We start from the raw sequence: 23,893 nt of genomic DNA, 5'->3' as shown, positions 1-23,893 counted from the left end.
AGAATTGGAAACTTGGCATGCATATTTAACTTTAAAAAAATGTGAAATAAAACAGATATATAGAAATGAGTACTCAAAACAAATACATAGCATAATGAATCATTGCAGAGAATATCCATGTAGCCAGACAAAAATAGAACATTGCCAGCACTCCAAAAACCTCATTCCCATTTTCCCTTCCCCATCATATTACCCTACCCCTACTGATAGCCACAACCCAGATTTACTGGTAATTACTTCCTGTTTTTCAATCTAATTTCCCCCTTCTTTTTTGTTTTACTTACTTAAATACATAGTCTAAGCAATGCTGTTAAATATTGCTTATTTTAGCATTATATAAACACAATTGTACAGTGTGTATTATTTTATTTCATACTTATTTTACTCTATATTTCAAGATTTCATTCAAATTGTTGCAAATAATTTTTGTCCTTGTGTAGTAATCCATGGTATGATTATATCACAATTCATCTGTCTAAGTATTAGTGGACATTTGGGTTGTTTCTTATTTGGGGTTATTGCAAAAATGCTCAATAAGTATTCTTGTACACATGTCCTGGTATACACGTGCCAGGTTCTTTGGGTATATTCCAAAGAGTGAAACTTCTGGGTCATTGAGTATGCATGTTTTCACTAGCCAATATCAAACTTTTTCAAAATGCTCAAGCCAATTCTCACACCTATAAGGAAAGGTGCTCAATTTAATTAGGAATGAGCCAAACTGCACTATTATTAATAGGCTTTTACTTGCCTTTGAAAGCAATGCCTTCCTGATCCAGGTGCTTCCTCAGATAAGTTCTAACTGGCTGGTTCTTTTCTGGCTTCAGGCAGACTGAGTTTCTTTCTCATCATAATTTGTTACCATTAAGCAGATCACTGTTTCTCTTGTATGTTACAAGTTAGCTTTTTCCTTGGTAAGCTTGGGGGTGGGGCTGCTGCAAATTCTCTTGTATAGTAGAGATACACATGATTGTTACATTATATCTCAGGATAAATCTTGGGTTGAGTCACTCCTGCAGATGATGGATCTGTCTGACATGTAGTGCTGCATTTGGGCATCCCTGCGGATGGCTAGGAGCAGATATGACCTCTGGAGCTGGACTGGCTATACTTACTGGTTAAATGACCCTGACCAAGTTATTTCACTTCTCAGGTCCTCAGTTTGCTAATCTATAAAGTGAGAGTAATAAAGTTCTGGTTTATAAGCTGGCTATGGGCATCAAATGAGGCAATATAAGGAGAGTATTTTGAATAGTGCCTGCCATTCTACTAGGGTTTTGATTTATATCTGTTTCAGCTTTAGTGGCAATAGATGAAGGGTTATGAACATAGGTCAAATATATAGGTCAGAAGGAATTCAGGTCCTGGCTGTATTCTCTCCTGGTTCTGTGACCAAAAACAAGATGTGCAACCTCTTTGCATCTCAGTTACTTTTCTGTGTAAACTGAGGTAATAATTTCTACTTTACACAGGTGCTATGAGGAAAGGATTAATTGAGATGGCAAATGCAAAATTCCCAGTGTTAAGTATGGGCCCAAATACATGGTAGCCACTGTTATTTTAGCAGGAGGCAGCTACTGCTTCTGCCTTCAAATGCTGGCATGGAACAGCTCATGGACCCTAAACCTATAGGTCTTATGCATTGACCAATGTGAGGCTAAGGAAAATGAAAATGTATGGAACAGCAGGGTAGAGAGATGACAATGAGTCATTTCACACATGTGAAGAGGTCTTAAACAAGACCCAGCCACTTTCTAGGAGCTAATAAAGGTATCATTGGTGATAGGCAAAAACCAAGTAGTATATATGGAACAATGACTTCAAGGTTGTAGGAAGGAAGTATCTAGTTGAGCAGACTTTCCAAAGGAAAAGGTTTTAAGATGAATATCAAAAAATGTGTGTGTACATGGGAGAAAGTGGAGTGCTGGTCATGAAGTTAGACCATGTCACGAAGAGCTTTGAATCTAGGCCAAGGAATTTTTCCTTAATTCAATAAGGAATGAAGAGACATTATACTGCCACAGGGCTGTAAGTCAGGAATTAATATCTGAAGGGTGCAAGGGTATGCCAGTCCAGACAAATAGTGGATCAGAAACCCTATTCACAGGGCTGGGGATATAGCTCAGTTGGTAGAGTTCTAGCCTTGCATGCACAAGGCTCTGGATTCCATCCCCAGCACCAAAACCAAAACAAACAAAAAGAAATCCTATTTACTAGCTGACTGGTACTGCCATCAGACTTTACTGATGCTTTTAAAAGCTAATATTTAGAGACAGGTATGTCTACTACAGTTTTAATGTCAAATCAATTATGTGTTTTCTAACACATTTCCAAAAACTGGTTCCAAGGTGGCTGGGTCAATATTGTGACCCTCATGATATCACCCATTATTGTATATAAACTGGAGATAAAATGTGCATGGATTGACTGTGGTGAGCAAATTGTAAGGAACAAAACAGAAGCACACAAAAATGAGAACAGGCAAACTGGACAGATCTGAATAAGATTGGTGGGTGTTGTATAATGTCAAATCCTGCTTGTGATATTATAGTTTTGGAAGACATGAGGTTGGGGAGAACTGGGCAAAATGAAAAGAAGGATTTCTTTGTACCTTTTCTTTCTTTCTTTCTTTTTTTTTTTTTTTTTTTTGGTACTGGGAGTTTGAACCCAGGGCCTGACCCTTGTTGGGCAACATTTTAATAATTTAATAATAAATTATTAAAAATTATTTTAGTAATTTGTATTATCTTTTACAACTGCATGTGACTCTTCAATTACTTTGACATAAGTTAAAATTAAAAAATGCATTAGTAAAATTTACATTTTGTAGAAAATGTGCTGCAGTGAGTAACATTCGGATTCCTTACTGATCCATATTTAGGGGTTCCTGGGGCACAAAACAAGCACAATTACTTATCCTGAAGCCCCAATGGAATAGAAAGCCAAGTGTCTAGAAGGAACGAGGTCTACAATGTAGGAATTTATATTGAAATTGCAGATTTCATCTCCCCCAAACTTTAGACAGTTCAGTCCACCTTAAGTCAACTTTACCCATTTCTGCTTTATCAAACCAGCGTCACTATTGCCAGAAGCCATGTTAAAATAACTTTTATTATTGAAATTAACTTTCTTCACAAAGAATGGGATGCCGGGATGCCATGAAATTGCCATTACGCCATGAAGTTGCCAGATGAAGCATAGGACACAGTTTAGGATTTTTTTTTTTTTTCCTGGACGCAATATTCTGAAAAGTACAACCCACATGGATAAGTGAAACATAACTTCTTGAGTGACTTGAAGACCATGTTAGCACAGGGATCATTATGAACTCTGTAATTATCCTTCTCTGCTACGCCAAAGATTCCCCTTCCCGACAGCAGGGCAGTCTTTGACTTGCGCTAGAGCCGAGAACTTTTATAAAGCGAAAGGGCGAGCGGAGGAAAATGGCAGGCTGGGAATACCGCCCGGGGTAGGCGTCCACCGCGCTCCACAGCAACAAGCTCAATTTCCAGAAAAGAACTTCTCTACACTTGCAGTCTTCCGTGAGTCCTGGATCGCTCAGCCCGAGAGCCAGAGCTTCTGCACCCGGAATGAGGGAAACTAAGGCACAAAAGGTACCGCGCGCGCAGCCGGGGCCTCGGCGCCCGCTTTCCAGAGGGAACCCCGGCTGCTGGAGCTCGGTGCACGACGACCAGCACCTCCAAGCCGTCCTGCTCCCTCCGCCCCGCCCCAGCCCGGGACAAAGCCCGGAGTCCGCCCCGGGAGGGGGAGGGCGGCTCCCGCGCGCGCCCCGTTTCCCGGTGGGCGCGAGACTCCGCCCTGCCGTCCCTCCGGGGGGAGCCCGCGCCCCAACGGCAGGGCGGCCCCGCCGGGCCCGCCCCGAATCCCCATGACGTCACCGGCGGCGGCAGGCCCCGCCTCCGGCCCCGGGCGGCAGGCCGCATGACGTCACCGAGGCCCCACCCCTCCGGAGCGAGTTCGGTCCTGGCGTTCATTTCATTCCTGTCCTCATTCCGAACATTCTTAGCATCGCTCGCGCTGCGCCGCGCCGCCCGAGCCGAGCCGAGCCTCTGCAGCCGCCGCCGCGGCCCCGCCGCCCGCCGCGGGCGCCCACCAAGCACTTTGCAGACTCGCTTCCACCCTGCGGGCCAGTCCGCGCGGCGGGGCCCGGGCCCGGGGCGGCCGGTTCCGGGGACAGGCCATGCAGTGACGCCCCCCCCACCCCCCGTCCACCTTTGCCCGGAGCGCGGGCAGCAGCCAAGCGCACCCAGCCGGCCCCGGGGCAGGAGCGGTGCTAGTCAGGGGTGGGGTGGCCCGGCTCGGGGATCCGGAGCCAGGGAGGGAGCACCGAGCGGAGGACGGGGGAAGCGGCGCCGAAGTTTGCTTTGGACTCCCCGGGCGCTGCGGCGGCTCCAGTGTTCGAGGTAAGTTGGCGCGCGGGGCGGATGCAGGGGTGCGGGGCGCGCGGGGCGCCGGGTGGCGGGGGCTGGTGGCTCGTCCCGCCCGAGCGGCTCTTTCTCTGCGGGCTGTGCTTTGTGTGAACCCGCGGCCAGCCGCCGCCGGTCTCCGCACCCGCCTCCCCGCGCCCCCTCCTAGGTGAGCCGCCCGGCGCCGCTGGGCGAGTTGCCGGGACGCCAACTTGGGCCGCGCGCTGGGAGCCCGCGCGGCAACAGGCGGCCCCCGGCGGCGGCCCCGGAGGCTCCCGGCCGGCGGCGTCGCGCCCCCCACGTCCCCTCTCCAGCCGCCGGCACGCGCACACGCACACACCCTCGGGCTCTTTTCACGGTGTTCGCCGAGAAGCCAGAAGTTCGGAGCGAGCGCGGGCGGGGAGAACTGCCGTCGCCTCGGAGCCGGCCTGAGACCCCCGTGCCACCTCCAGACCGCCCCCACGGCGCCGCGGCCCTCTGAGGCCCGTCTGGGGACCGCGACGACGAGTGCTGCGGCTGGGGGCTTCGTTCCTTCTTCCCAAAGATGAAAGAGGGCACGGTCGTCTTTACCGCCTCTCCAGGACTGTTGCTGCCGCCGCCGCTGCCGCCGCCGCTTCATTGCACATTCAAGTGGAAAATTTTCAGGAGTCAGCAGAAACATTGTGTCCAAAAAAGACTGAGTCGCTGTTACCACCAAACCCAGGAGGAGACTCTCCCTGGAAAACTTCCCTTTGGTAGGAAATACTGGGGGATTTGTTTGTTTATTGGAAGAGAAATAATCCCCAGGAGGGAAAGAAAATCAGGGTACACTTTTAGCCTTTGTTCGTAGCAGCAACATTTGTTTTCAAAAGTCCAGAGGCCCCCTTTAAAGAAAGTTCAACTTCTGTGAGTGTCCTTTTTTTTTTTTTTTTTAAAGAAAAAAACCCGAGCAACATTTTTAAGGAGTCTAAAACAATGAGGGGTTTATATCTCCCTTGTCTTCCTCCCACGAAAATAAAACCCAGATCAGAATTTTCTTCGCTCTTTAATTGTCCTTCTTTTAAAAGATTTATTTAAAGTTGAATGGTGTCACTGTATAAAAATATTTATGAAACAATGAAATACCAGCCACCGGCGTTTCTCAGGAGGCTTGTTAACTTCTTAGAAGCAAGTGGCTGCCTGTGATTTGCAGAAATGAAAATTGACCTCAGCGAGCACTGGAAACAGACAGATGATGTTCCAGGAACTGGGAATGTAAAAGGCCGGGTTTAAAAACAGTGCTTGGGAGGGGAGCCCAGGTCCTGAGACATAAAGGTCTGTAAAGCCTATCAAATTTCAAAATAGTGAGATTTTTTTTTTTTTTTTTTAATTGCTACAGATACAGCAAAGGGGCAGACTGTCCAGGACAACCACTTATTTCTCCCCACTTATCACCTCGATTGTTTTTGGAAGTTTGGGGTCTGATTGGGGTTTGCTGAGTGCCTGCAGGTGGTTACTAGCAAGGACAAATCCTTTTCTTTAAAGTACCAGTATCATCAACTGCATTGTCAAAGCTGGGAGTGGGCTCCTTTCTCTGCAGCCTATCTTGATGGTCTCTTCAGAAGGGGGCTTCTCTGCCAGGGTACTGTGAGGCAATGGTTGGGGAATAGTCTTCAAGCTGTGCTGGGTGGTTTATCCTGTCACTGTTGGATTTGGGTCCAAGCACTACTGAATGCTTTATAAGGGCCAGACTTAGGTTCAACTTTAGTAAGAATCTTTCCTCTTTAGAAGGAAGTAGTAGAACTAATTACAAAGTGACTCCAGAAAGACAAATGGGTTTTGTTGAACCTTTGTCAACAGTAAGGTTTTGAATTTTTGATCATTTTGGGGAGAAAGGCTTATTTTTCTAATCTCACTATTTCCATAAATGGTCACAGATATTTTTGTTTAGTATTTCTTTGTGTGTGCAACTCTGTGTTGAGCTCTTAGGTTTCAGGTTTTTAACAGTTTACGATTCTTTTATTTGTTGTTGGTATTAAAAAATGAACTGATAAGCTGTATCCATTACTGGTTTTTGCTGATGTGCCAAGGTAGACCATTTTACATTTACTTTAATGACAAGTATTATTTGATCTGCAGTTTTAGGGAAATACTAGAATACTTTTTACTTTTTAAAATGAGTTTGAACAAAACTGACATGACACTTTGATTTGGAAAAAAGAGTAAAAAAAAATTATAGGAAAGAATCTGGGTAGATTCCTTTTCTGTGTGATCCTTTTTAAACTTTAGGGGATATGTCAGAGATTATTAGTTTTTTTTTTTTTAATTTCCCCCCCAAAACCCCAGGACTCACCAAAGATGTATAGATAATAAAATTTAATTTGAAGGAGAACATCCTAGCTTACTTGCGCCAGACTGAAATGCATCTCTCACTGAGAAGCTCTGCCTTGCACTATGGGACAGTGTGTGCCTAGGTCCCAGCAGCAAACTAATTACACATGAGGGTGGGCTTGGGAGGGTAGACTGGGGAGGCAGCTTCCTCCTCCTCTCCTCATTTCCTCCCGCCATTTGCTGAATACAGCAGGAATTATATATCCATATACTTAGTTTGGAAGCTGGTGTCCCCTTCTATTTAAGAAGAAGACACATAAGCCATGAAGAAAAAGTGTTTTGAGTTTTTTTCTGCCTGAGCTCCAGCAATTTACAAACAGTTTTGAGTTTGTTGTTTCTGACTACAGAGCAGCAAGTAGAAGAGGGCTTTTTTTTTTTTTTTTTTTTAATGGGAAAAATTGGGAGACATATACTTGTAGTGAATCATTTGGGTCTAGATCATATTTGCTGTCATATTTTCAGTAGAAAAGTGTGTAACATGAACAGTTAAGAGAATGTAGATCCAAAATATTAGATGGGCCTTTGAAGAAATGAGCTGTGTCATTAACAGCATTAGCAGGTTGCTTCTTTAAGAAATGGATTGGTCTCTCATATATGGCGGTCATACAAGAGCCTGTACATTTGTAAGATTAGTTTTCTCTCTAATCTCATGTGTTGTTATGTGTTAATTGTGAGCATAATTATACTGCTTGCAAATGGAAATTGTGATGCCTTATCACTCATACAAATAACTGTATGACCTGGTGAACTTAAAAAAAATGGTCATATTCATGCATAGATTGTAGGTTGATAACACTATTAAGCTTTTATTTTGGCATTTTATTTTGTTCCCAATAAAGAAATTAGGAAAAAAGAAAAAAAATAGATGTGTATATGTGTGTATTTCTGAGCTAAAACTGTGTGTAATCTGTTTTGTGATAAAACTTTTAGGGTCTGTTTTCTCCAAAGGATTAAAAATACTGGCTAAAGCAAGTGTCCAGCTTTCTCTGTAAAACTGAAAAAAAAAAATCAGTCATTCTTTCTGTTAATGCAGGCATTACAGTTTGCCTTTGGAGTTCAGTGACTGGAACTGCAGCCTGTTAATGTCCTACTTCTGAACTCAGCAAGAAAAATATATTGTAAGCTTATCCCCCTTTGACAAACTTGGGCTCTGCTGTTGGGCTGCTTGGGGACTGATGGCTGGCATAATCTTTTATAGCTGCCTAGTGCTTTTTCTTATTTTATCTGTTGAAGGTACAGATCACCTTGTGGTATTTAAATAAGATTCTAAATCGTGTTTGAACAGTACCTGTGATATATTTTATTCTTTCATATTCATCAAGGTGATAAAATCAAGCATTTCAGGTCTATCCTAGCCCTGAATGTTTCGGGGTTGGGTTTTTTGACAGATACCTAATTTAGACCCTGTTGAATTGCAATCACTGTATACATCTGAAACTAGGAAACTTTACGGGCCTTCTCTCTTTTGGGATGGTTTGTGTAATGCTAGAACATTTGGATCTAAAATTTTGGAGTATTTTTGTGTGGATTTTTAAAATCTTATTTAAAAACTGTCAACTATTGCTAGTCCTCAATCTGTAAGATTCTCTTTACAAACTTCCTTGACTTTATACCATACTTGAGTTTGGGATTGACATTCAACCATTCAAAAAAAAAAATCCTTTATTATTTTTTTTTTCCAGAAATGTTCAGGTTTTGTTGTAGGAAATATATGAAATATGTATTTTAACGAGTTCAAACAAATGGGGTTCTCTGTTGAAGGGGGTGCATGGTTTCAGGACAGGTTTCCTATGGGGTGGGTTACTCTCAGCTCTTAAGTTCTTTTGTCTACTGGCTTTTGAAATAGTTGGGAGGATTCTTAAAAAATGGTTTCCAGTCTGGGAGTCTTGGGGGATGGAAGTGCACTGGTCTATCTTCTGAATTGGACAGTAGCGATGGGGTTCCTCCCAAGAGACCCTGTTTTTTTCTATTTTTGTGACAGGCCAAGGGAAGGCTGGGATCCACTCCCCCCGCCCCACTCCATTTAAAACCATTTTTATTATCCTGATATGATGGTTTTTACCATTTTTTTCATGGTTCATATTAGTTTTAAAGGTTCTATCTGAGTATTTCATTAGCGTTTTTAAAATGGGTAGGAATAAGGCCCTGGAAAATGTGTTTCAAAGAAAAAGCTGATGAACAGATTAAGCATCTGTTATCTCCAGTGGGAAATTCTGCTTGCTTTTAGGCATCTGACAGGTTTAGATGTGTGGGTAAGGTGACTGCCACACTATTGACTAGGGGTATACAACTATAATGAGTACTGTTGTTTTTACTGATACATAAACTGAAAAACTGCTGCTAATGGTGGGAAATGTTAATTATGTGAGAACATATTGAACTTATATACTCTGGCATGAACTTTTAAAAAAAAGCATCAACCGTGCTTTTGTGTTTTTTTTTCTTTTTTTTTTTTTTTATAGGCACAGCTTTCTAATTATCATAATTCAGTTCAGCTCTGTTCTTGGATGGAGTTCAAGTGCAATCTCAATTTAACTTGAAAGGATATATATATATATATATATATATTTAACTGAGAATGTTTAAGAAAATTTGAAAAGTTCATCCAAGAATGTTGTATGCTTAGGTGTGGATAACTTGGGCAAAATGAAATGAGTGTCTTGTACTGTAATAGTTCTGGAGCTCTGAATATTAAGAAACTGTTTGCCTCTTTTTGATTTGCACTTTATCCAAATCTGCATTTTGTACATTTTTTTTACATAACCTGATGCTACAGCTGCTCAGTTCTCTTTAAAAGCCAGTGTCTTTCTCTAATAGTGAATAGATAAATGAACATTTTATCAGTATTTGCAAAGATAAGCCTTTAAGAGAATTGAGAGAAAGAAATGCAGAATTCTTATGAATTCATTTGACCAAAAAAAAAAAATCACCGTCAATCTTTTACACTAATCAAGCCTGTGGAAGGTGATAAATAGCCTTATCTGTTCTTTACACTGTGACTTGATGGCATTTCATGAAGGGAGTTGTTTTTGACAGCATTCCTTCCAGTGCCAGATGATTCTTTACTTTTTCTATGATCTGAACCTCTTTTCAAAGAAAAAAAAAAAAGTTGATGAAACCTAAGTGCCAAATCCTCTGGGAAATCAATTTTAATTGTAAGAAAGAACAACTGAGATGGACCCTCCGACTTTCAGCCAGTCTGACTCCTGCTGCCGAAATGCAAAGAGAGCCCGCGGAAGCCAAATGACTTCATTTGCTCTGGCACTTAAGAACCGAATTCACTTCCATGGTGGTGAAATAAAAGGAGCCAAGTGTTTTAAATAGCCACTCCCCGAGGCCCGCCCGCCTGAGTGTTTTGAGAAAAGCGCATTGTCTGCTTGCTGCTCTAGCTGGGAGAATGCCTGGCTTGCCCTCCCCCACCGGGCAGCTCCATTTCTGAAGTTGACATCTGGTTTTCTCTCTGTTCACCTGATCTGTCCCCACACATGTGCACACACGCAGTGGGCGCACACTCATTACGCAGGTAATGCAGATTTTTGACACTGAATGTGTGTATGTGTGTTTCTAGCCCCTACCAGGACAGGGGGAAGCATGAAGTTTAATGGCACAAAATAAAATGTAAACACAGTGGCTGCCCCACATGCCGCCGCTGCTGGGTTTCTGTCCGATGGTGCTTTCTGTGTAGGCGTGCCTATTGTTGTGGCAGCAACAGGCAGCAGAAGTTGGGGCACCATATGGCGGATGTGGGCCTCAGATAAGCTGTCTGGTAATTTAGCTTATCAATAGCATTTTGATATGCTTCGTTTTCAGATCACCCAACACGGGGGATGGGGGTGTCTTGGGGGTTACTGATTCTGAAAACCATTGTGAGCGGATGCTTCCTTTGGAGGAATCTCTTTCAGTCCTTTCTTCTTCGCTGCCTTTTCATCTCCAAAGCCTTTGGGAGACAATGCTAGTTAGAGTCAAAAAGAGAGCCCTATCAGCCGAAGAGACCATCAGCCCCTTCCTGAAATAGTCCTCAGGTATTGCCTCTGAGAGGAAAAACAGAAAATAGGCTACTGAATTTCATATTGGCAGAAGTAAGGAATTCCCTGAATTCAAAGTTGGCTTTTGTTTTAAATATCAAAGAAGTAAAGTCAGTATATTGTACTTTTGTATTCTGATAAAAAGTTTCAATTTTTTTTTTTAAGAATTCAGAATGTCTTCCTAATTCCCTTTCATCTTTAAATTTTACCTTAATCATAGAATGCAAATGTGATCGACCTCTTTATGTAACTTGAGAATCTATGCCATCTGTGATTTGGAGGCAAGGAGCAGCTTCTTTGAATGACCAGAAATTGTTGAGTGGGAGAACACCTCTAGCACACCACCCTCGTGTCCAGTAATGCTGAACCCAAATCATAATCCCTCTCACCGATGAAAGGGGAATCTCGATGGAGCTGAAACCAGCTCTGGGATTCTGTGCACCAAAGGTGGTGATACTCATGACCATGTGCTGATCAGCCAAGTAAATCTCCTTCATCAAATACTTGTGACCTGGAAATGTGCCAGGAAGCTGGGATGAGACTGTGTGTCCCTCTCCCAGCACTTCCCTGCCTGCGTGCTCTCACTCGGCTTCCCAGGTGTCTCACCTGTTCTCACATTTTGACATTTGGGTTTGTAATTCGCTCTCCACAGATTTGTTTACACAGTGAATTCAGGATGGTTCAGCTTCAGACCCAGGTGACCCTCTTTCTACTCCTGTCACCTGCAGCCTGGATACCTCTACCAGTGGAGACTTAGGAGGGGTTAGGTGGGTGCACTGTGAGTATATTCCAAAAAAATCCCCATGATAGCATCTGCTCTTGGTAGAGATCCACTGTTCTAGATAATCATTCTGATTTTTATGCTGTGTTCAAGTTAGATTAAGTTTATGAGTTTTCAGTTAGTTGTGAGGTGGTGACCTAGGAAGTTATACTGTATCTTTGTGGAAGTCACTAAGATATTCTTGGATGGTTTCAAAAGTAAGGCTGCACAAGAATAAAGTCTCACCTTTCCATGCAGGAAAAGCAATAAAATGAACCCAAACCACCTTCTCTGGGCCTGGCACTCACCTGTTACTCTTGGGAGTGCAACAGTTGTTTCCAGATGTGATTACAGCTGTGTGGGTCAGACCTCCTGGTGAGGGGTTTGAGAACCAAGCTCTGTTCTGGCTGCACACCACCCCCATAGTGGGTTTTGAGTAGTGGGGATTCTCCTAGAGCCCCCCCCCCCCCCACGTGGCATCCCTGGACACTGGGGAGTGAAGGGAAAAAGAAGAGTGATCCTAATACCCATATCAACACACCTGTGGATAAAAGAGTTTACTTCTCTCTCCCTTTTACTCTGGGCACTTTGGAATCTAGCTTATCTGATTTCATGAAGCTACTACTTGCCACTGGACGTTTACACATTTTCTGGTGCTACTTTTTGCTAGGGATTTGGTGATCAGGAGAAGGTAGCCAACGAATGGTGATCTGTAAAACACTTCTGCCCCTGCAGTTTATAGATCAGCAAGGAAATAGGCCTGCAAAATGGTAATCATGATTTAGTGGGGGAATTACGTACATCTTACTTCATGAGGGTTTTGGATGTTTTGGATATTTTTGGTACTGGTGATCGAACCTAGGGCCTTGCACATGCTAAGCACATATTCTTAACACTGAGCCACATCCCCAGCCCAAGGGGCACGTTTTTTACGTACTTGAACATTTTTGAAATTGGTCATGTTGAACCATCATGACTGGCCAGGTGGTCATGACCTTTGATGTGATTATCCAAGATTGTAGAATGAGTGCTTCCAGAGGAAGAAAACTCCAGAGTCAGTACCGGGGACTCTCATGTCACTGAAGGTGATGTTGTGTGAGAAAGCGTGGATGTTCATCACTGAGTGAAATTGTTTTGGGTATATCCGACTCAATTTATTTAGCTTACAATTTCCTTTTTATATATGCACAAAGATAGACATAGGGTAAAAGTTTCAGTATGTATAAAGTACTATTTCTAAATTGTAAGGAAGCAATCTGGCATCATTTTTTTTTTTTCCCCAACTGTATGTCTTAGAAGTAAAATCAAGCTGCATTTTAAGTCGAGTGGTGTCTTAGGGTTGGTCAAGTGCTGATGAAACGCATTTGTGTCTCTAGCCAAAAAGGACCTGGGAGATTATATGCTATGATAATGGTTGCTTTGAGGGAGTGGAATGGTGTAGGCTGTCATTTTTTTACATGTTTGTACTTTTTAGAAGCATGCATATCTTTTCGTAATATCGTCATAAAGGGGTTAAAGCTCAGTGGGGCAAGTGCTCATGATATATCAAAAGAACTGTGTTGCCCAGGGGTAGGACTAAGGAAAGCTTTGCAGAGGAAGTGATTGATGTTGGAACTTTGAAAGAAGAGGTTTCATCTATCTATCTATCTATCTATCTATCTATCTATCTATCTGATGCCATTTTGGGAGTGGAGTGGGACTCAGTTGTTAAAAAAACAAACCAACCCCAGTAAAATATTCTGAGTAATAAACTCAGTCCTCAGATGTCGATAAAGAAGGTTATTGCCAAAAACAGGCTAATATAGATTTGCAACTTGGCTGTGTGCAATTAATTGAAAAGCAATTAATTGAAAGGATGGAGGGAATGGTTGACATGAAGGGTGGGATGTGTCCTGATTTTGGTTTGGACAAAGTAGGCAGGATAGTATGGGTTTGCCAATAGATTTGCAATTGGCTATGCTTTGGGCTCATTCTGAGCTCAGCCATTTGCTAGTGTGACCTTGGATAGATTGCTTCCTTTCTTCAAGCTTCAGTGTTCCCATCTACATTCATTCATTCAATCAATCAATCAATCAATCAATCAACCAATCTTTCTCTTTTCTTTTCTTCCCCTCCCCCTTTCTCTTTTTTTCTTTTTCCCTCCCCCCCTCCTTTGTACTGGCTATTGGTTTTACCACTGATCTACATCCCCACCCTTTTAATAATTTATTTTAAGACAAGGTCTCACTAAGTTGCTGAGGCACTCACAGAGTAGCTGAGGCTAGCCTTAAACTTGGAATCCTCCTGCCTCAGCCTCCAGAGTTGCTGGGATTATAGATTTCAGTAGAGTGCTTACTGTACATTGGATATATGGTGTAAGTGGATAGTAACTGCGTACCAGATCTTTAAGGATTTCCTGCCGAGTCAGCCTGGACTGTGACTCTGGAGGAACAATCAAAGACTGAGGCGTTTGTAGAAGAGCCTGGCTTCTGGTCTCAGGCAAATGGATTGAAATCCAGGAAAGGTTGAGGCAATCCCAAAAGTCCCTTGACCATTCATTGCTTTGAACCATACCTCCCTCATGCAGTAAGTGGAGGAAATCCATCAGCAAATACACAATATTTGAGGTTATTCCTTGCCAAATGGTAGTAATGAATTAAACGGAAACGCTTCAAAAAAGTAGGTAGCATGGTACAGCTCTATCTGTCCAGCAGAAGACTCTTTTATCTGGTTCTGTGTGTTCTTTTCTATGGTGATGGCTGGGACTCAGACATTGCTGAGGGCATTGGTCGCCCACTTCAGGTGACCGAAAGGAAAGTGCCACCCTCCTGCCTTTGCTGCCCTCATGGCACCTGAGCTCCTGCTAAAAGGCAGCCTGCTGAGTGAGCCCGCATGCCTTTGGTTTCCTAATCCAGAAAGTGGGGATGACGTTGTGGACTTTGGGGAGTTGCAGTCAAGTTTAGATAAGTGCTAGCTCTGCAGGCTGGAGCGGCTGCTGTGCCACTGTTACAACCTAGCCGATCCTGTTCCTCCAAGGACTCCACACTCTAATTAAATCTTTGTCCTTTCATAAGACTTCTTTTCTCTGGGCCTTAAATATGGTTCCGATGATCATTCACCCTTGGGTGTGAGGGAATGGTAGCTCTTCTTTTTCCACCAGTGCATTTGCATATTTAAAAGGCTGTTTACTAACCCCCGTGGAGTGTGTAACTCCAGGTAAGTCCTGGGGAAGTGACCCGGATCCAAGAAAGCCAAGCCAAGCCGGTGGGTGGAAACTGGAGTTTTCAGTCAGCTGCTCTGAGCTGGTCCTGCTTAGCTGATTCCCAGCTACACCATTTCAGGGTGTGTCCATGTCCTGTGTGTTTAGATTCTGGCCATTTCCATGACTGGTCTGAGCAGTGAAGATTGCTTTGTGTGAGCTTGGGCGAGGGACCACCCGCATTTTATTGACTTATTTTCCTGTTGCTCAAGAAGCTGCCCAGAAGGGTGGTTTACTCTGATTTTCCATTTTTTTTTTTTTTTGGTACTGGGGATTGAACCCTGGGGCACCCAACCACAGAGCCACATCCCCAGCCCTTTCTGTATTTTATTTAGAGACGGGTCTCACTGAGTTTCTTAGGGCCTTTCTAAGTTGCCGAGGCTGAACTCGGGATCCTCCTGCCTCAGCCTCCCTAGCCTCTGGGATTACGGGCCTGTACCACTGTGCCTGGCACTGATTTCCCATTCTTAGAGTTAAAACAAAAAATTGTGGGATGGGAGGCAGCCTGGTTGATAAGAGGTTTTAGAGGTAGCAGATTGACAGCTGACAAAACATTTAAAAACAGATTCACAGCCTGTGAACCTCCAGGAAGCCACTACATTGTATATTTTAAAAGGGTAACTTTTATGACATGTGAATTCCATCTTATAAAAAATAAAATACTGAATCTGGTTCTCACCCCATGCTACCTTTCACTGTGCCTGCCATGGTAACCCCGCCTTCCCCATGCCTGGGTCTTTGTTTTAAAAAAAAATTTTGGTAGCCAGGTGATTAAGATTGATATGCAGACCTAATGAGAAGAGCTTGCGTTTCTGTTAGTTTGCTGGGTTTAGTGAGGACATAGGGAAACACATAGTTCCTTTCAAAGATACCCATTAGAAGTGTTTAAAATTGAAGAATCTTTTCCCAAGTTTCAGTGATGTGGAGTGACTGGCTTCCAAATGATGAACACCTGTGGCACCGGAGACCACAAATAAGTTGTTGCATCTGAATTGTAAATTGATTTAAGATGGAGAAAGGAACCCCTGAATCAGGTAAATTTATACCTCGAATTTCAGGCTCTCTTCTGTCCAGCTTTTTCTTTCTTTGTTTATTATCATTATTATTTTGGTACCGGGGATTGAACCCAGGGTTGCTTAACCACTGGGCCACATCCCCAGCTCTTTTTGTATTTTATTTTGAGACAGGGTCTCACTAGGTTGCTTAGGGCCTCCCTAAGTTCCTGAGGCTGGCTTTGAACTTGCCATCCTCCTGCCTCAGCCTCCTTATCCCCTGTGATTATAGGAGTGTTAGGAGTGGGCCACTGTGTCTGGCTTCAGTGTTTTTATTTTGGTACCAAGGATTAAATCCCCAGCCCTTTTTAAAATATGTTATTTAGAGACAGTGTCTTCTGAGTTGCTTAGGGCCTTGCTAAATTGCTGAGGCTGATTTTGAACTTTCGATCTTCCTGCCTCAGCCTCCCAAGCCGCTGGGATTACAGGTGTGTGCCATTGCGCCTGGTCAGTTTTTTCTTAACATGAACTTGGTCTTTCTTGTGTCGTCCTGCCAGATCCTGACTGCCTTCCTGTAATAGCCATTTGTGTCTGCTTTGTCCATTTGTATTTCCTGAAGGTTGTCCTTTATCCTTCCTCCTACCTGTGTGCTGGTTACAGCCCTGGTTTATGCTGCTTGTCTTGGCAGAATCCTTTATTGCACCCTCTTTTACTTTCCAAATGCTGCAGTTTGGATGATCCGTTATATGGTCATTCTAATGGGAAATTGGCTGACTCCCTTTCATTAAGCAGAGTAGAGAGAAAATTCGGGGCAGGAGGTATTTGTGGGCATCCTGGTATTGAGCTCAGGACAGTATGATTCTTGAAGGATTGTCCCAGGCTCTTTCTGAGCCAGAACTACAATAGAGGGGAAATTTAGAAAACATTGTTTCCTACAGACGGTGTTAGTTTCAGCCAAATGGCTTCAAATCCTGTGCTAGGCTGTGGATCAATTCATAAGGATTTAAATAAAAGAAAAGTTTCTCATCATTCATCAGGGTGATTCAGCCTTGGTTCATTTCCTTTTAGACCAGCATAGTTTAATTTAGAAGTTTCTTTTTTTTTCCTCCCAGTTGAGTTCAGAAAGGTTTGCACTTTGCAGAGGGTGTGTGGTGGTGGGGGTGGGGTGTTTTCCTAGATTTCAAACTCACCTTCCTCTGTTCCTTTGGAGTTGGTGTCCTGATGTCCTAAGGTGAACTTAAATTATCTAGAGTAGGGAAAATCAGGCGGAAAGTTGGAAATTATGAAAGACATTTTTAGTTCTTTGCTCCATACCAAAAGTAATTGGGGTGACACTGCTCAATTCCTGGTGGTCCTTTTGACAGCACTATTTGCTTATTTAATCTTGTGCTTTAGACAACAACTTTGGGCAGGAGCAGAGGTGTTCAGTCCAGTAGAGAACTCTCAAGTCCTGCTGACCCAGCAGCTTTGAGACAGCCTTTGAGAGCTCCCGCAAGGGCTTCCTTGTTGCGGCTCTGTCAGGAGAGGGCACTGAGGCCATTTGGGCGCTGGCATCCCGATGCCTCCTACAGCTGGTGTGCTATAAAGGCCTGGTTTGGGGCTGTTCATTCCCCTGATCTTGGGCAAGTGTGATTTTTTTTTTTTTTTTTTCTGGTGGATGGAACTCAAGACCTCACATGTGCTAGGCAAGTGCTCTTCCACTGAGCCACGTCCCCAGCCTGGTGGGCAAGTGTCCTAAAACATTTTGTTTCCTTTCTGGGAAGGTGATGCTGGGCTCTAGCTGCCAACAAAGTACCTCACAAAGGTGATGCTCAGCTGGGCTCTAGCTGCTTTTGTGCTGTGCTTTGGATTATGAGATAAAATGTGTGAGCCTAGAAGCCCTTGGGCAGAAAGGTCCAGGAGAACTCTGCTATTAGATTTGTGTCATTCCTTCCATAAACCCCCAGGTTTCCCTCCCAAAGCATTTGTGGAGGAGGAGCAGCACTGCTGAATTCACTCTGTAACTCTGTTTTTAGTTGGGCTAATTCCTGGCCTCCAATGGGAGAATTTGGATAGAAAAGGAAAGTTGACAGGCTAGGTTCTTTTCTTATGCAAATTCTTCCGCATTGATTCATTTAAGCTAAATAACTCCCATTTGTAATTGAGGAAAGCAAAGCTCAGAGAGGCTTAGTAAACGGACAAGAGATCACACAGCTAGTTTATGACTGTCAGAATTTGAAACATCTTCCTGTGTCTCTGGCTCCATAGCCATCAGACTAATAAAGGACGGCACATTAAGTCACCTATCAGGTTTCATTGTGGCATTTGAATGAGTTAAAGATAGATTATGATGTTGAAACAAATCCTCTGGGTGGATTTGCCCAGGAAGAGGAGAGTGTTATCTGGGCAGCCCATTTTACTCTATCTTCCATAAAAACACGTGGCTAAGATAGTAAAAAGTTGGGTGTGACCCTGTTGAACCTTTCTTTTGTCTTGTAGGGAAAGGGCAAAGGTCAAGTCTCCCTTTTGGTTTCAGTTCTGTGGGGGACCCAGTGCCCCTCACTCCCTGACAGGTTACACTAGCCTTTGGAAATGAGAGGGTGGGATATTGGGGGCTGGCTTGATGCAGACCGCTGCACAGGCGTGAGCATGCATGTGGGTACATGTGTGTTGGGGGATGGGGGCTGCTGTGGTCTTGTCTGGGAAGCTGGAAGCAGGCCTGCCGGTCCATCTGGTTTTGCTTCGGAATGTGCTTTGTTGGCAGTCAGTCAGAAGAAGTTAGCCCCCTTCACCACCTGAAGGCCCAATGTGGAAATGTGGAAATGGCTTCGAGCTGGGGCTGGGGGGCAGGTGATAATGGGAGTGTTTAGGAAGGAATCTTTGAGATGGGTGAGTGTGTCTCCTCCCCACCCAGATGATTGCTGGAAAATTTATCTTAACCTGTAATATGTGATACTAGTGGGCAGGGGGCAGTAATCAGGCCTCTGAAAAGACAGGGGCTTTGGAAATGGGGTGGGCAATAGGGTTGATACCCTTCTTTGGCATTTTGGTTGATTTTTGGTGAAAGGGCTCTCTTTTTCTCCTTCGTTCTGGTTTCTGTGGGCCAGAAATTGTTGGGGTTCCCTCATTGACATTTGCTAGGACCGTGTCCTTGTCCTCCTTCACCTTCTTGGTTATCTCTCTTAAATTTCCATATATTTTTTTGGGGGTACTAGAGATTGAACTCAGGGACACTCAACCGTTAAGCTACATTTATTTTTTTTTTTAGAGACAGGGTCTCACTGAGTTGCTTAGGGCCTTGCTCTTGCTGAGAATCTGCCATCCTCCTGCCTCACTCAGCCTTCCAAGCCTCAGGGATTATAGGCGTGTGCCACCTTGCCGCCCCTCCATATTACTTTTAGGTGCTTCCATTCTTGACTGGTTCGTTTTTGCCCTTTTGAGGTCTCTTTCGTGATGAATGTATTTAGCAAAGTGGTCTAAAATCATAGCTTTGCCTTCAGATATTGTGGTTCGAACATCGTTCTGCTTGTTAGCTGTGATCCATCCTGGGTAAGGCAGATGCTCTCTCTAGGCCTCAATTTCCTCATTGGCAAAGTGGAAAAATCAGTAGGACCCATCTGGGTGTGTGTTTCAGTGAAGCCTCGTGGCTGGCCCACAGAGAGCCTCTCCAGCCCCTTCAGAAGGCGGCTCCCACCACTTCTAGCTCAGGGAGCAAGCGGTGTGCAGATGTGCTTCTCCTTTGGCTCTGATTTTAAGCATTTCCCAGCTTCTTCTCAGGCTGGAATTCCTGCTTTGTTGCTTTTCTCTCTCTCTTCAGGCAGTTTCTCTTTTGCTTTCATATTTTCTGTGTCTTTCCTCTCCCACCCCAAACACACACACACACACACACACACACACACACACACACACACACCCTGGCCCTCTGTTTCAAGCCCTCTCTTTTCTCCCTTTTAGATCTGCAGTTTTACCCTAGGTTTCACCAAAAATGGTCATCAGAAAAGCACCACTTCTCCATTCTGTTCTCTCTCAATGCTGGATGGAAGCTTTTGACTTACGGAGTTTCTGGCACTCTTGAACAGAGTTTTACTATTTTGAAAAGACATAACTCATTCTGATTCTCATTGAGCTCATGGACCTGTGGAATTACATTTCCTTCATTTCACTTATCTCTGGACCTTGGCAACCTCATTAGTACCTGTAAAATGGACATTAAGTGTTGCCTTCCTTGCGGCTCTAGTGAGATTGAATGAGGGTGAGTATGACACTTGGTTGAGAAGCCAGTGTCTCATGAATGTCAGCTGCTGATTAGGGTTGTGATTACTGTCACCCAGTAGCTGAGGACAGGAGCGGGCAGATACCTCTTCATTGCATTATTCTCTTTGAAGGAGAGGGTCAAGAATAGTCTTTTGAAAGAGAAGAAAGTTCAGAGGCTAAGGCTCAGGGGTAGAGTGCTTGCCTAGTACATGTGAGGCACTGGGTTCAGTCCTCAGCACTACGTAAATATAAACAAATAAAATAAAGGTATTAAAAAATACAGTAACATTAAAAAAAGAAAGCTCAGAGCTTAATTCAACTAGTATTTACTGAAACAGATGTGGTGAAAATGGCCCCAGTACTGAATCAACAATATAAAGATTTTCAGTTTTTGTAATGGGAAAATTTATAGTCGAGATTAATCGACCCCCAGGGACCATGACCACCCAGCAGCACACCAGCTCCTGGCCATGCCGGTGCTTCCAGAACCCCGGCTTCTTTCCCACCAGATTGTTTCGAAGTAATTCTAGATGTCACAGTGCTTTAGCTTCCAGTACGTCTTTCAGATTTGTGGCTGACTTAAAAAACAAAAAAAAACATCAACTACAATTTCATTGTCATACCAGCACTTCAGTTCCTTGATATCAGAGATCTAGTAACTGTTTTGATTTCCTTGATTGTCTCATAAATATTTTCTCATAATTGGTTTGTTCAAATGAGGGTCCAGACGAGATCAACAGGTTATGCTTGGTTGCTGCGTTTCTTAAAACTCTCTACAGATATTCTCCCTTGTAATTGATTGCTTGCCTTGTTTTTGGAAGAGTCCCTTCATTCTGAACTGGCCCCTGCCAGCCTCAGCGCTGCGTGCCCTTCATTCTGGATTTTGCAGGTGCATCCCCACGGTGCCATTTCTCGTGTTGATATCTACGGCAGGTCCAGTAGATGGAAATTTAGATCTGGAAGCTTCATCTAATTCAGGCTTATGTATTTACTTTTTTCAGGAGGCACAAAATGTCCATTGTGTCTCTCTTTGTGAAGGAGTTTGATGCCCTGTTTGATGAACTCTGCCCCTGTGTATTGTATCATGTAGGCTTTGCAAATTGATGGTATTATAGTTCTTTTTATTAGATAGAGTACTTTCATATAGAGAGGAACTTTCATCAAGTATTTGGTGAGCCTGACATAGAATTTGTACATGAAAGGCAGGTTTTTTTTTTTTCCTTTTGGATCTACCATTATGCAATTATGGATTTTAAATGATTGGATATGTTTGAGTCATTCTAGTTCCTCCTCCCATTGATGCTCTGGTGGTCTCATTTTGGCCAATAAAAGTTTCTTTAGTTGGCTCCTGTGTCCTTTGGATGTGACCCTTTTGTCTTTGATGCTTTTTTTTTTTTTTTTTTTTTGATGTTCAGTCTCCTGTTTATTCTGAGGCTGAGAAGGAACACCTTTGGAGAGTTTTGGTTCCTTTTAGTGGGAAATTATATTTGCATGCTACATTGTGTATGATAGGATCCCTGCTCACCACCCGCCGCCCCTGTTCTCCTTCAGTTGAAGAAGCCTCTGTTTCTCATTGGAAATGGGTCCTTACCTACTGCTGCCACTCTGATCCCTGGTACAAGCTTTTCTTGTTCACTTGTCTCATGCCTGGCCCTTTTGGCTCCCATTTACCACTTCCACGCCTGTGCTGGTCACCTTGTCCTGTCCTTGGTTTGACTCTGCTAAACCTAACATTAATTTAGGCTTCATGGAAGCCCTTAGTGATTGCCTTCACTCCTGTCTACCTGATAGTTTGTTCCTCCTCTTGTGAAGGAGGTGAAAGATTCCTTTTCTTATTACCACTCTGAGCCATTCAGACTGCAGGCTTTACTTTTGTTGATACAGTACTAGGGCCATTTACACACATCTGTTTCAGTAAATACTTTCTTGTCTTTCAATGTGTTTAAAATAGAATATATTTAATGTTCCAGTCATTTAAAGAATTTATCACTAATCCATTATTTTTATAAGCTTAAAAAATGTTAACGCTTTGTAGTTTTAGGCAGATTTATGCATTGGAGTCCTAGGGAACTCTGCTATTGTTTTGCTGCTGTGGGAATATGATAGTAAGCCTGTGAGACTAAAATGAGTGTTTTTTGTTTAACAAGTCTGCTATTAAACTTATTTTTAGTAATTCCTGCCTTTGCTTCTTGGAAATTATTTCATGCCCATGTTGGAGTATCATAGAATATGCACTTAGGCAAAGGGAAAAAAAAAAGGCTCATTTTAAAGACAAGCCATAATGCTCTCTTTAGAGGTTCCCTTCTGGCCTGGAGTTTCAGCTTTTAGTAGTACTTTTTTGTTCTATGGGTGAGACAAAGCCATTCGCATTCACCCTCTAGCCAACACAACCTCAGAACAGCATGAGTGAATGGTCCTGAAATTATCATCATTCCTGGCACCGCTGAGAAATTAACCAGTATCCTGGCCTGTGAAATTTTTAATACATGTTGAATGCCCCCACCCCCACCTTGGCTTTTTCTCTCTCTCTCTCTCTCTCTCTCTCTCTCTCTCTTTAAAGGCATCAAGCTTCATTTAATGGTTCCTCTGTGTTAAGGAGAGTACAGTATTGTAGGGGTTGGTCCCCTCCCCTTTCCTCAGGGGCACCCAGAGAAGGGTGAAGAGTCCTGTAATTCACAAGGCAGGCCTCTGTGCCCCGAGGTAAACTTGGTTTCACAAAGGGAATTTTCATTATGGTCCTGTGGCTCCCTAACAGTGGAGACTTCAGGAGGCAAGTGGTAAAAGCTACCAAAGAAAAATCTGGACTGGAGCCACTGACGTCATGTCAGTAAATCTGTTGGAGGAGCCCAGCCGTGCAGCGCCTGCCAGCCAGCCCCTGCACTTTGGCCTCCCTGGTCACTGTTCTGACTGCTTCCTCCACCCCCGCCCCCCAGGCCAGCCTGTATTCTTGTTTTCTTTTTTCTTCTTTCTCTCTCTGCAACTGGGCTTGTGTTGAAACCTGAAAACTACCCCTGCAACCTGCCCAGTGCTCTTTGCCCTGTGTTGGGGGCGGGCTAAGGAGGCTTGGGAACCTTTCCCCAGGGGGTTTTCTCCTTGATGAGTACATCCCTGGGGACCCGGAGGGGAACAGCCAAGAGGTGCTAGCTCCGACACTGTACTTGTAGAGCTGTGCTCTTCAGTGCAGGACTGTGTGTGTGTGTGCACCTGTGTGTGCCAGCATGCATGCCCGTGTGTTCTTGTGCATGTGTGTGTGCGCGTGCATGCCTACAGAGGGAGAAAGTGGAGGCTAGTCAGAGCATGAGTGGAAATATAGAGTTGCAGTCTTGCTGCGGAGGATGATTGAAGAGAATAAGTTCCAGGGAGTTCTTTATTGCTCATTACTCATTGGTCAGCTAACCTTGCACTTTCCTTTTTTTGCAACTGGAAGAGTTAAATCTGGAGCCACATGCTTCTGTACATCTTGGTTATTTGGAGTCACAACCCCAGATGGTCCTGAATTAAAATATTGCGGTGCTGAATCTATTTTTATGTCTAAGTGAATGACATCTAAAAATAAACCCTATCCCACCTGTTATCCACTTTCGGAAAGTTTGGATGCTATCAAGTCCCAGCCCAGGGATTAAGCTTTGATCACAGCTCCCCATGTGATACCCACATTCCACGCTCCCCACGGTTGGCATGATGTTTTCATTGTTGGAGTAATTGTTGTCCTCGTTGATTTTGCTGTGAATATTCAGTGTGAAAAAGAGTGGAGCATAGGTTCAGATTGGTTTTGAAGTTCCTGAGTCTTCGGGTCAGAAACATATTAAAAGCAGTATCTTATCCATGAATCATGGGATGAGTCAGTTCCTGAAACCACTACAAGCCTC

General features: G+C 43.7%; 1 protein-coding gene across 2 annotated transcripts in view; it reads left to right on the top strand.

The window, feature by feature from the left end:
* The first annotated feature begins 4,046 nt into the window (after positions 1-4,046).
* Tead1 (TEA domain transcription factor 1) overlaps positions 4,047-23,893 on the top strand; it is a 254,810-nt gene continuing 234,963 nt past the window's right edge. The window contains exons 1-2 of one of the 2 annotated variants that reach the window (XM_077798173.1): positions 4,047-4,424; positions 5,009-5,161. The gene's annotated coding sequence lies outside the window, so the exon portion shown is untranslated. The remainder of the gene's footprint in view (positions 4,425-5,008; positions 5,162-23,893) is intronic. The other variant, XM_026395863.2, reaches the window with a different exon arrangement.

Source organism: Urocitellus parryii, chromosome 4, assembly GCF_045843805.1.
Source record: "Urocitellus parryii isolate mUroPar1 chromosome 4, mUroPar1.hap1, whole genome shotgun sequence".
In the NCBI taxonomy this organism is placed as follows: Eukaryota; Metazoa; Chordata; class Mammalia; order Rodentia; family Sciuridae; genus Urocitellus; species Urocitellus parryii.
Note: the sequence above shows the minus strand (reverse complement) of the source record. Positions and strands in the feature narration are given on the sequence as shown.